The sequence below is a fragment of the Spinacia oleracea genome, chromosome 4 (assembly GCF_020520425.1).
Source record: "Spinacia oleracea cultivar Varoflay chromosome 4, BTI_SOV_V1, whole genome shotgun sequence".
Classification (NCBI taxonomy): domain Eukaryota; kingdom Viridiplantae; phylum Streptophyta; class Magnoliopsida; order Caryophyllales; family Amaranthaceae; genus Spinacia; species Spinacia oleracea.
Window position 1 is genome coordinate 147,099,401 of NC_079490.1, and position 10,148 is coordinate 147,109,548.

At 34.5% G+C, this 10,148-nt stretch overlaps 1 long non-coding RNA gene and 1 pseudogene across 1 annotated transcript; one reads left to right on the forward strand and one right to left on the reverse strand.

The window, feature by feature from the left end:
* Window positions 1-1,558: 1,558 nt before the first annotated feature.
* Window positions 1,559-7,516, reverse strand: LOC110787730 (uncharacterized acetyltransferase At3g50280-like; annotated as a pseudogene).
* On the forward strand, window positions 5,164-6,876 carry LOC130459817 (uncharacterized). Its single transcript, XR_008919455.1, has 3 exons — window positions 5,164-5,348; window positions 5,729-5,800; window positions 6,695-6,876. It is a non-coding gene; the product is annotated as an uncharacterized lncRNA (long non-coding RNA).
* Window positions 7,517-10,148: the final 2,632 nt, after the last annotated feature.

Consider the following 10,148-nt stretch of genomic DNA (forward strand, 5'->3'; position numbering starts at 1 on the left):
ATGGGGGTACAGCCAGCTTTGGCTGTACCCGGGTATAGCCAAAAATTTGCGTGGTCTAAAGATAAGAACGCAAGGTCTATTGGGCCTAAGTAATGAGCTTTTTTTGAGGCTTCAACTTCATTTTGGTTTCATAAAACATTCTGAAATTACTTTAACTTGCCTATCATCTTGTTCTTCATTAGGGTTGTTCGCCATTTTTTTTTTTTGTTGCTACGGAGTTTATGTTATGGAATTGTGAGTACTAGATCGACTTAGGCTTATACTCCCTCTGTCCCTTAATACTCGCACCGTTTTGACTTTTTGCACTATTTACATAATTCACTTTGACCTTATTTTATTTATAGTATATGCAAATAAATATTAGTATATAATATATTGTTGGCTTCATTTTAATATATATTTTCAAAATATTAATATTTTGTAAGTTTTTATAATATGTAGTTAAAGATATTGGTGGTCAAAGTTGTGCATTGGCAAGCGTGTCCAGTCAAAACGGTGCGAATATTAAGGGACGGAGGGAGTATAAGAAGTGCTTGTATTGTGAGATGAAACTTTGGCCCTTTGATCAAGTTAATCTAATGGATGAAAACGGATATGTGTAATGACACTTTTAGTAATTCTAAAAGTATTGCTCTCCGCATAACTTAATTTGTACTTCATAATGAGTAACTGACAAATATTACTCAAAAGCTTGAATTTATCATTATGCAACATAAATATTTATAGTACATCATATAAAGAAGTTAACTCGTACTCTAATTGTTGTACGCTAATCCTAATATGAAATATTATCCTTTGCATATTAGGATACTAATATTACTCTAATTTTATATCATAATAGTAACGGAGAAGTTTGGAAATATATGATGTGCTCCAATCCCGAGGGCAAGAGTTTTTCATTTGGGAAACACTGGGTCCCAATCTATAAACCTGTTCTTTTAAAAATATTACATCCGTCTAAAATTAATTGAATCATTTTGAGTTTTTTCCCAATTCACACAATTTATTTTGACAATATTTTTTGCTTGCATGTATATATATGAAAACAAATATTAGTATGTACTATGTGGCATGTTGTTGGTTTTATCTTAATATACTACCTCCGTTCCTAAATGATCTTTACGGTTACTATTTGCACGGTAATTAAGGAATTTTGGTGAACATGTGATGGTGGGGTAACAAATGGAAAATGAGTGGCTATAAATTGTCCAACAATGTGAGTGGGTGGAAACTAATATTAAAGTATTGTGAGTGGGTAAGTAATGGTGGGCCAAATAAGAGTAAAAATGGAATAAAGTAGGAGTGTAAAGAACTTTCAGGAACGGACTAAAACGGAAAGCGTAAAGAACTTTTAGGAACGAAGGTAGTATATTTTTATAATTTTTGCTAATAAAGAACAAAATATATTGATAGTCAAAGTTGCACATTGATAAACATGTCCACTATAAGACGGATGGAGTAGTCACATGGGTTACCAGAATAAGGCCCATGTGCTTTGTGCTCTCTCCAATGTGCTCTGCCTCTCTCCCCTATCAAAATTATGGGTTGCATTGAGTAGTTATATCACAATAGGAGAAGATTCATCTGAGTAATGATTGTTATTATCGTAAACAGAAAAGGACCCTTCTTTTTTAGCAACTAAAATTAGTGCTCCCCTTCTTATCTGCAAAGATCTGCCTTTGTTTTTCTACTTATCATTGCATTTTAACTGTCTACCACTATTATAATATTGAACTTGCAATTAAGTGTAACACACTAGCTTACAGACTGCAATACTGCATAGCATAAAATATATTTAATTCAAACTTTTGACACAAAACTCATGAATTCCTCATCTAATTCAAGAACACTCATGATCTCGGGTTTTAGACATACTTGTATATGAACGCTTCCACCCCCTTCACGTCCGGGATTCGTGGTCACTTTCCCATCTGATTTGCTAGCATACCCGGCTAAAACAGCCACCGCTTTACCAAATCCAAATTCAGGTCCATACATATCGAACCTCGTGGATCCACCAATGAATACCCTAGTGGACTTGTAGGCAAGATTACCCGCACTAGGCTGAACCACACGAATTTTTTATGAGCGGCACGTATCGCTTTATCATCTAGATTCTAGGCCCATCACTACTTCATGGACCAATGTGGCAGCCCATCCTAAACCTGAGCTCTTTTAATGTATCCCCCAAAGGAGTCACCGGACATTGGCGGGTTGATTTTGGGTCGGAGGTTTGCCGCTATCGCGATGGCGGTTTCTTGATTAGGTTCCAAATTTCTAGCACGTGAGATGGAAATCCATATAAACGCTGTCAAGGCTTGGAAGGAAGAGATACGATTATAATTTATAAGCTAGCCCACACTCTTCGTTAGCCTTAACCTTAAGTTTTGACATTGAAGTGAGTGAGAAGTGGAATATTCTTTCTCTTAACGGACCTTGATCAACATTTCGAGTTATGAACTCATTGGGCTCAAGAAAAGGCAACTTGAGGATTGGGCCGTATCCATCAATCGCTAACTGCTGTACCCGGGTATCCATCGGGATAGAAGGGCTTGAATATGGGTTTGTGAGAGATGGAAACAACATACATAGTTTTCATCATTAGGATTTAGGACTAATGTTATTGCCATCCAAATGGAGGAATATTTCAGACAAGGTAGAGATGAAATGCCATAGGGAGATACCATCAGCAATAGAGTGGTTCATAGTAAACCCAATAAACACCCCATCAAGAAGCTCAGTTACTTGAATTGACAAAAGAGGCCTTGTATGACCATCGTAATTAACCGTTTTCTCACCAAGGTCAAAAAATGACCTGTACATCAACAGAAGATATTAGATCAGAAACTTTTAGATTATTGACGGAAGCATGGATAAGACGTGCTCCAGCACCTTTGTTACAATCCACGTACACCCAAATGGCATGTTCGGCATGGAACTTTTGGGTGGCTAATTGACCGGCTAAGGGGTAGAAATGAACAAGGGAATGAGATAGTGAGTTTTTGAGCTTGTCCAATAGACGAAATTGTATGTTTTCCGGTTTAATAGGAAAAAGGAGACCTTTTTGCATTTGGTCAAGGGATAAGAAGTTAAGATCAACAATACCCAAATAGTGAGGTTCATTTGAGGATTCAACTTTGTTATTTGGATGGAACACTACAAGAGGGGGTGAATTGTAATATGGAACTTGCTAGCCAATTTTTGCGGAATTATAAAGAACAAAAGCAAGTAGAGAAACAATGCAAGAGAGATTTTACGAGGAAACTTTTCAGGGCCCAACTGGAAAGAAAACCTCGACCCACTAGGGATTTCAACTCAAACTCTTTTCACTATAGGACAACAACTCAGTTACAATCCTATAAGAAACTTGGTCATTACTTGAGTTCCTCTACGAACTCAAGTTCCCAATAGTTGTTCCCTCAAACAACTACGCTCTCACTGACTTCCCTAGAAGTCTCTCTTGACTCTTAGACTTCACTCAAAGCCTCTCTGCTTCTCTCTCATAGACTTCACTCAAAGCCTACCCAAATACATATCAGGAACTCACTCACGTTCCTGCCCCATACACATCAGGAACTCACTCAAGTTCCAGCCCAAAACTTGATACAAGAATTCACTCAAACCCTTGACCAATTCCCCATTACAAGAGTTCACTCAACCCTTGACCAACTCTCAAAATATTGATGATTGATAATTGATTAGTATCCCTCTAGAATGCAGCACGTGAAAAACCAATGGGGAACATGTCACTCGTAGGAACTTGGAACTCGTAAGAACTGACTCAAAAATGTGGAATGAAAAACATATTCTTCTATAACATTATTCCACAGCCAACCCTTATGGAATGACACAAGTCAGACGCTTTGGAATGAAGATATAAGCCTCTATTTATAGCGTGTACAAGACTTAACCATAATCCCACTAATTCCTCCACTAACAGTAAGTTTCCTAACTTCTAGGCACTTACCCATGATCAGTTAGTTGGGGAGAAACTTGGGGAGAAAGCAGTCAAAGTCTTGGGCACAACTTATACCACGTTTACAGTAAAACAGTTAGAGTAAAAATAGGAAATAAAAAGAAAATAAATACTTGGAGAAAAAGCAACGTTTTATCAAAACATAATCCAGGAGATATTTTTCCAAAACTCACTTTTTATTTATTTTCTTATGCAAAAATATTTTACTGAAAACCTTTTCATAAACGTGAAATAAATACATGAGATTTCGTTCGTGCAGGAACTTGCATTACAAGTTCCAACACTCACAAACTCATTATACGTATTTTAAATTTTGACTCTTTATTTTCCAAAAGCAGGTAAGATAAAAATAAATAAAAGATGAAATTAAAATCAGAATCCTAATTAAAGTTGATTTAATTTAAAACTTATCTTTTATTTAAAACTAAATCTTATCCTAAAATAACTAGTGCATATTACCTAAAACTCTTAACCAAGTAGAGATTTATTAAGAAACAAAACTCTAAATCAATCCCTACAGATTACGATAATAATATGCAACATATTCACTGACTCTTAGATGCTTTTGACTCTAAGTTCCACGAGTTCCTTTTGACATCTTGTGTAATATCCCATATTTCACTAAGGAAAATACTATATACAACCTTAGATTTATATCCTTAGTCATATAATAATACAGATTTATAATATATAATAGTATAATTTATAAACTTAGCTTTTACTTTGTGGAATATTTTTATAACACTAACTATCTAAGTAGTACTTTTATAACACTAACTAGCTAGAAAGTAAACTCTAAAAAAACTTTGCACTGATGAGTCTTAGCCTATTATACGTTGGTTCTAGCTATAGCCTTAGCCCTAACTTATACTTTTGTTAATATCCACGTATAGTTCTACCAATCAATAAATAAATAAATAAATCATATAGTAAACAATATCATCATCCTCGTCAATTGTAGCGTCCTACCCGTATCGAGCAAAAATCTAGGAGGAATATACCTCTAAGCACAATATCCTAACTAATTTACCATGATTATAGGATTTCGTAGTCAACCCGTATCTTAACCGTAAAATCTCACCCTTATCTCATTAGAATCTTTAACCACTCAAATTGATAACCCTAGTGTGCCCTCTCTATAAATACCGACTCATGCCTCATAACTCAAGTTTTTGCAACCCCTCAAGCACTCGTGAAAACAAAAACCAGAGAAAACAAAAGTCAATTGCCGAGATTGGTTCCCATCTACTTTCGGCTTCACCGAAATACCATCAAACAACTTCCGAAACCACCGCGAAAAACATCGTCTCATAGTTTGCAGTACCCTCTTCGCATCCGGTTTGTAAATTCTGAAAACCGTCAGTAAACGGAGGTAATGTGACCTTTTGAAATCAACCTTGTTCTTCCGTATTACTTCTATTTTGGTGTAACAGGTTGATGTTCTTTTAACGGCCTTCAACCTCTTGTTTTAATGATTAATGCTCTTCTTTGAGAACCCATGTGCAACAAACTACTAATCAACTTCTCCTATTTGATCCACTTAAGATTAAGGACTTAATATTATAAGTTAAACTACTACCTTAAATACACGCATAGAATATAATGGTAATATGAGTTTAATGAGTATGTTTCTATACCTCATTCGAGAACATATACGATTACTTTCGCTACACTAACTCTAATTAATTATTAATAAAGCCTTCGAACCACTTCTTACGTATATTGACATTGACTATTTTACGTTGTTTATAGAGTAGGTAGATCGTGAGGATACCCACTAGTGTTCTTGTTCGTGTGCGTAATTTGTGAGGCTTGCTTATCAAGGTAAGTTACTATGTTCACTGTTTTGCCAAACCCAGTAAAAATTGGATTTTGACGTGCGTATGTGACGTCCGTATATGTATTATGATTTTGGTGAAAAATATATTGCGCCGTCTTCCAACTATGTGGGTTCTCTGCCTTTGGTGATTGATTATTCATGACGTATTTCACCTTGGATATATAGTGCCAACTAATAACCAAAGCTCAACAATACCAATATTTGAGTATCTGACGTACATGTATCATGTATAGTAATTCTCTATATCACAGGGATTGTAATGTGAAACAATGAGAAGCAATATAGTTGATCACATATAGTTAACTTGTTAATAATGAAAGCCGAGATGCTTTTAAATGATTTCGTGCAATATAGCTCAATGTTAGATCTTTTCGTGTATTATATGGCCACGAGTAACCCCTTTAACAATAACCATTTACAGTGAAATACACTTGGTTGGTAAGGCATCTTAGGTAGGATCCCCTAAGGTGGTGAACATATTGGTGGTACGACACAATGTGTCTTAATATTTTGGTCGAAGCTAACTAGCACGACCTAGGCTTAATCTACTCCTTTGAGTTAAAAACACTCACTGGGGGGTGTGCACACTTAAGGACTAAGACCTATTTTGGTGGTTACGCCCATTAGGGTGGTAGTCTCGAACTACAATTATGGTGGAATTATCTTGTTCTCTTACCTCTAAGTAATTAATTAACTGTTAATTATGGACTGAGTGCGTGTGCTTGTTACGTGCTATTTGTGCATGAAATGTTTTTAAGATAAAATGTTTTCCAAAGTAAGAAAAAGGTTTTCGAAAATGTTTTACAGGGTGAAGTAGTACTTACTCAATTTCCACTGATTTGTGGTTTCCCTTCTGTATATGTTTTTCCAATTTACAGGTATGCGTGGCACGTCCTGAGCGACCGTTTCACAACAACTAGTAGCAAGTTATTAATAACGTAAATCACCTAAAGACAATCAGTTGGGTTTTATTTAATTCAGTTTGTAACTATATTTTGGGTAGTTGGTTTAAGTTATTTAATTATGACAATGTTGGTTTATTTATAAAGGTTGGATTATTGATGGATAATATAGCCTTACATTTGGGTTGTAACCTAAATGTGGCGGTAATACCCTTAATTTATTATTTTATGCTTCCGCTATAAGACCTAAACAGGTATGGAAATTGGGGGTGTTACATCTTGTTCCATTACCTTTCACGCTACTACATACTTACATGAATCCTAGAAAATAAACTCTTATTTCCTGTCTTCATGTTCCATGCTGCTCCGCATGTTGGTTGTTCCACCTCTGGAACTTCTCGAACCATGTTCCCATCAGGAACTTATTTATGCCTGCTTGATCAGTTTCTCTGATTGTCCAAGTCTACATGCTTTGGTCTTCTCTTATTCCTGCTCTGGAACTCCTGGTTTTCTTAGCATAGAAACTTAAACATTTATTAGTTAAGTTTGCCTGTCATCATCAAAACCCTGTGGGTCAACAAACTTGCATTTTGGGTTTAACAAAACATTGCGAGATGAGTTTCACTTGGCTCATTTCTTCGTGAGGGTTCATCATAACGTTGGATGATTATTGATGGTGAAAGATTGATAAAATAAAATTCTAGTTTTTGGTTGGGCAATTCCGGGTTGGTGGCTTGGTGCTATATATAAGTATACGTAGTATATTTGTATATACTCCGTATCAGCGAAACCAATAGATGGCGAAAACAAAGATAAGGTTGGACTTGCCAACTAAAAAGATAAGGTTAGAAATTCTGTAAGTTAATTATTTGAATTTCTTACATAATCCATCAACGAACCAGCCATAAGGCCCATAATTGACGTATTTTTTTTTTTTAATGCAAACCCGGGACATTAAATAAATAGTTTAAAAGTTACAATCTAATCTAATATACATATATAAAGGAGGCATATTTAATGAAAGATTAGAGCGCCATCTAGGATTACTAATGGTTTCGGCCAATGAAAAATAAGATTTCTAATTTCTTTTTGAATTAAAAAAAATCAAGTTCCACGTAGATATTTTAATTAATTAATTATTATCCATCGAAAATCAAACACTCTAATAATTAATAAATAATCGATTGCCACGTAGATAATTAATTAGGTGCTACATAGATATTTTAATTAATAAATTAATTACTAATATATACAACTCCATCTAAAATCAAACACTCTAATAATTTAAAAATAAATCTAAAATAAAATTCATCCAAAATCAAACAATAATCTAAAATAAAATAAATAAATTTCAATTTAAAATCAAACATTAATCCAATATTAGAGCGCCACGTAGAAAAATCTAATGGCTTCGGCCAATGGAGGAATATTTGCTGAAATATTAGAGCGCCACCTAGGATTACTAATGGTTTCGGCCAATTAATGAAAAATAATATTTCTAATTTCTTTTTGAATTTAAAAAATCAAGTGACACGTAGATAATTAATTAGGTGACACGTAGATAATTAATTAGGTGCCACGTAGATATTTTTATTAATTAATTACTAATATATACAACTCCATCGAAAATCAAACACTATAATAATTAAAAAATAATCGATTTCCACGTAGATAATTAATTAGGTGCCACGTAGATATTTTAATTAATTAATTACTAATATATACAACTCCCTCTAAAATCAAACACTCTAATAATTAAAAAATAAATCTAAATAAAATCATCCAAAATCAAACAATAATCTAAAATAAAATAAATAAAATTCATTTTAAAATCAAACAATAATCTAAAATAAAATAAATAAAATTCAACTTAAAATCAAACCTTAATACAATAGTAGAGCGCCACATAGAAAAATCTAATGGTTTTCCGCCAATGAAAAATAAGATTTCAAAATTAATTTTGAATTAAAAAAGTCGAGTGCCACGTAAAGAAATGATTAACTTTCACGTAAATATTTTTTTATTAATTATTTATTAATATTACGCATATACATTTTCATCAAAAAACAAACACTTTCATAATAAAAAAAAATCTAAAATGAAATTCAATGCAAAATCAAAAACTAATCTAATCTAATATATAAAAGTAGTATATACATAGGATTTTTATTTAAACATAACAATTTAATAGAATCCGTGCATCGCACGGGCTAAAATCTAGTAAAATTTAAGTAGGTTTATTTTTCAAGTTAATAGGGTTTTTATTGGACATGACTTTTATTGGGCAGGACCTTTATTTAATAGGGTCATTATAGGGTCAAATTTATACCGCAATTATTTTGGAAGCGAAAATAGTAATGATACAAAAAATTATATATATAGCTTCGTATTCACTTGTACTTGCACATTGCTCTTTTGTTTTTATTTTTCATCGCTTGTTTATTGATCCGCCCACTAACGACCGGCTATTGAGCCTCCCACTATCGACCCGCGAAAAATGACTCTTTCATTACCCGACCTGCTTTGACCCGCACCGACCTGCCCGATAACCAGGTCTATCCACAACAAAACAAGAGGCTTTTCAAAGCATTCTAAATCAAACTAACTATTATATCCGTACGACACATTTTTTCCATTCTATCCGCTACCTTGTTAATGCTTCTTGAAGCATACTCGAGCTCAATTCCAATCATTTCCTTCAAGAGGGCCCTACATTGACTCGCAATTGTGAAATTAGCATCCACAATATTAGTATTAGCCACATTTTGGACCGCCTGCAGTGAGTCTATATTCATGATCACCCTCGACCATGTCTTGCTTGTTATCACCTGCAAACCCACACAAATTACCAACAGCTCTTGTCAAATGTTGTGTAATCTCGTATCATTCTCATTAATCATACACGTATATATATTATAACTCAGTTACCTAAATCCTAGGTTACACATTAGGTAATATACCATAGTTAGGACTCTACAGAATATTCACAGAATAATATCTAATATCTTAGCATACCCACTCAAGGTGGAGCATGTAGATCTCGAATGCCCATCTTGTTCAGAAAAAACTCAAATTGCGCCTTCCCCAACGCTTTGGTGAAAATATCTGCTAACTGAACCTTCGTCGACACGTACGACGGACTGATGATCCCTTCCTTGATTGCATCTCGAATAAAATGACAATCTGACTCGATGTGTTTTGTCCTTTCATGGAACACCGGATTCTGTGCAATATGCAACGCAGACTGACTGTCGCAAAATATCCTCATGCCTTGGTCGTGTGTCACCCCCAAGTCGCGTAATAGTTGTTTCAACCACTTCAACTCACACGTTAGACCTGCCATCGACCGATATTCTGCCTCAGCAGACGACCGAGAAACAGTATGTTGTTTCTTGGTCTTCCAAGAAACTGGAGACATACCAAGTGACAC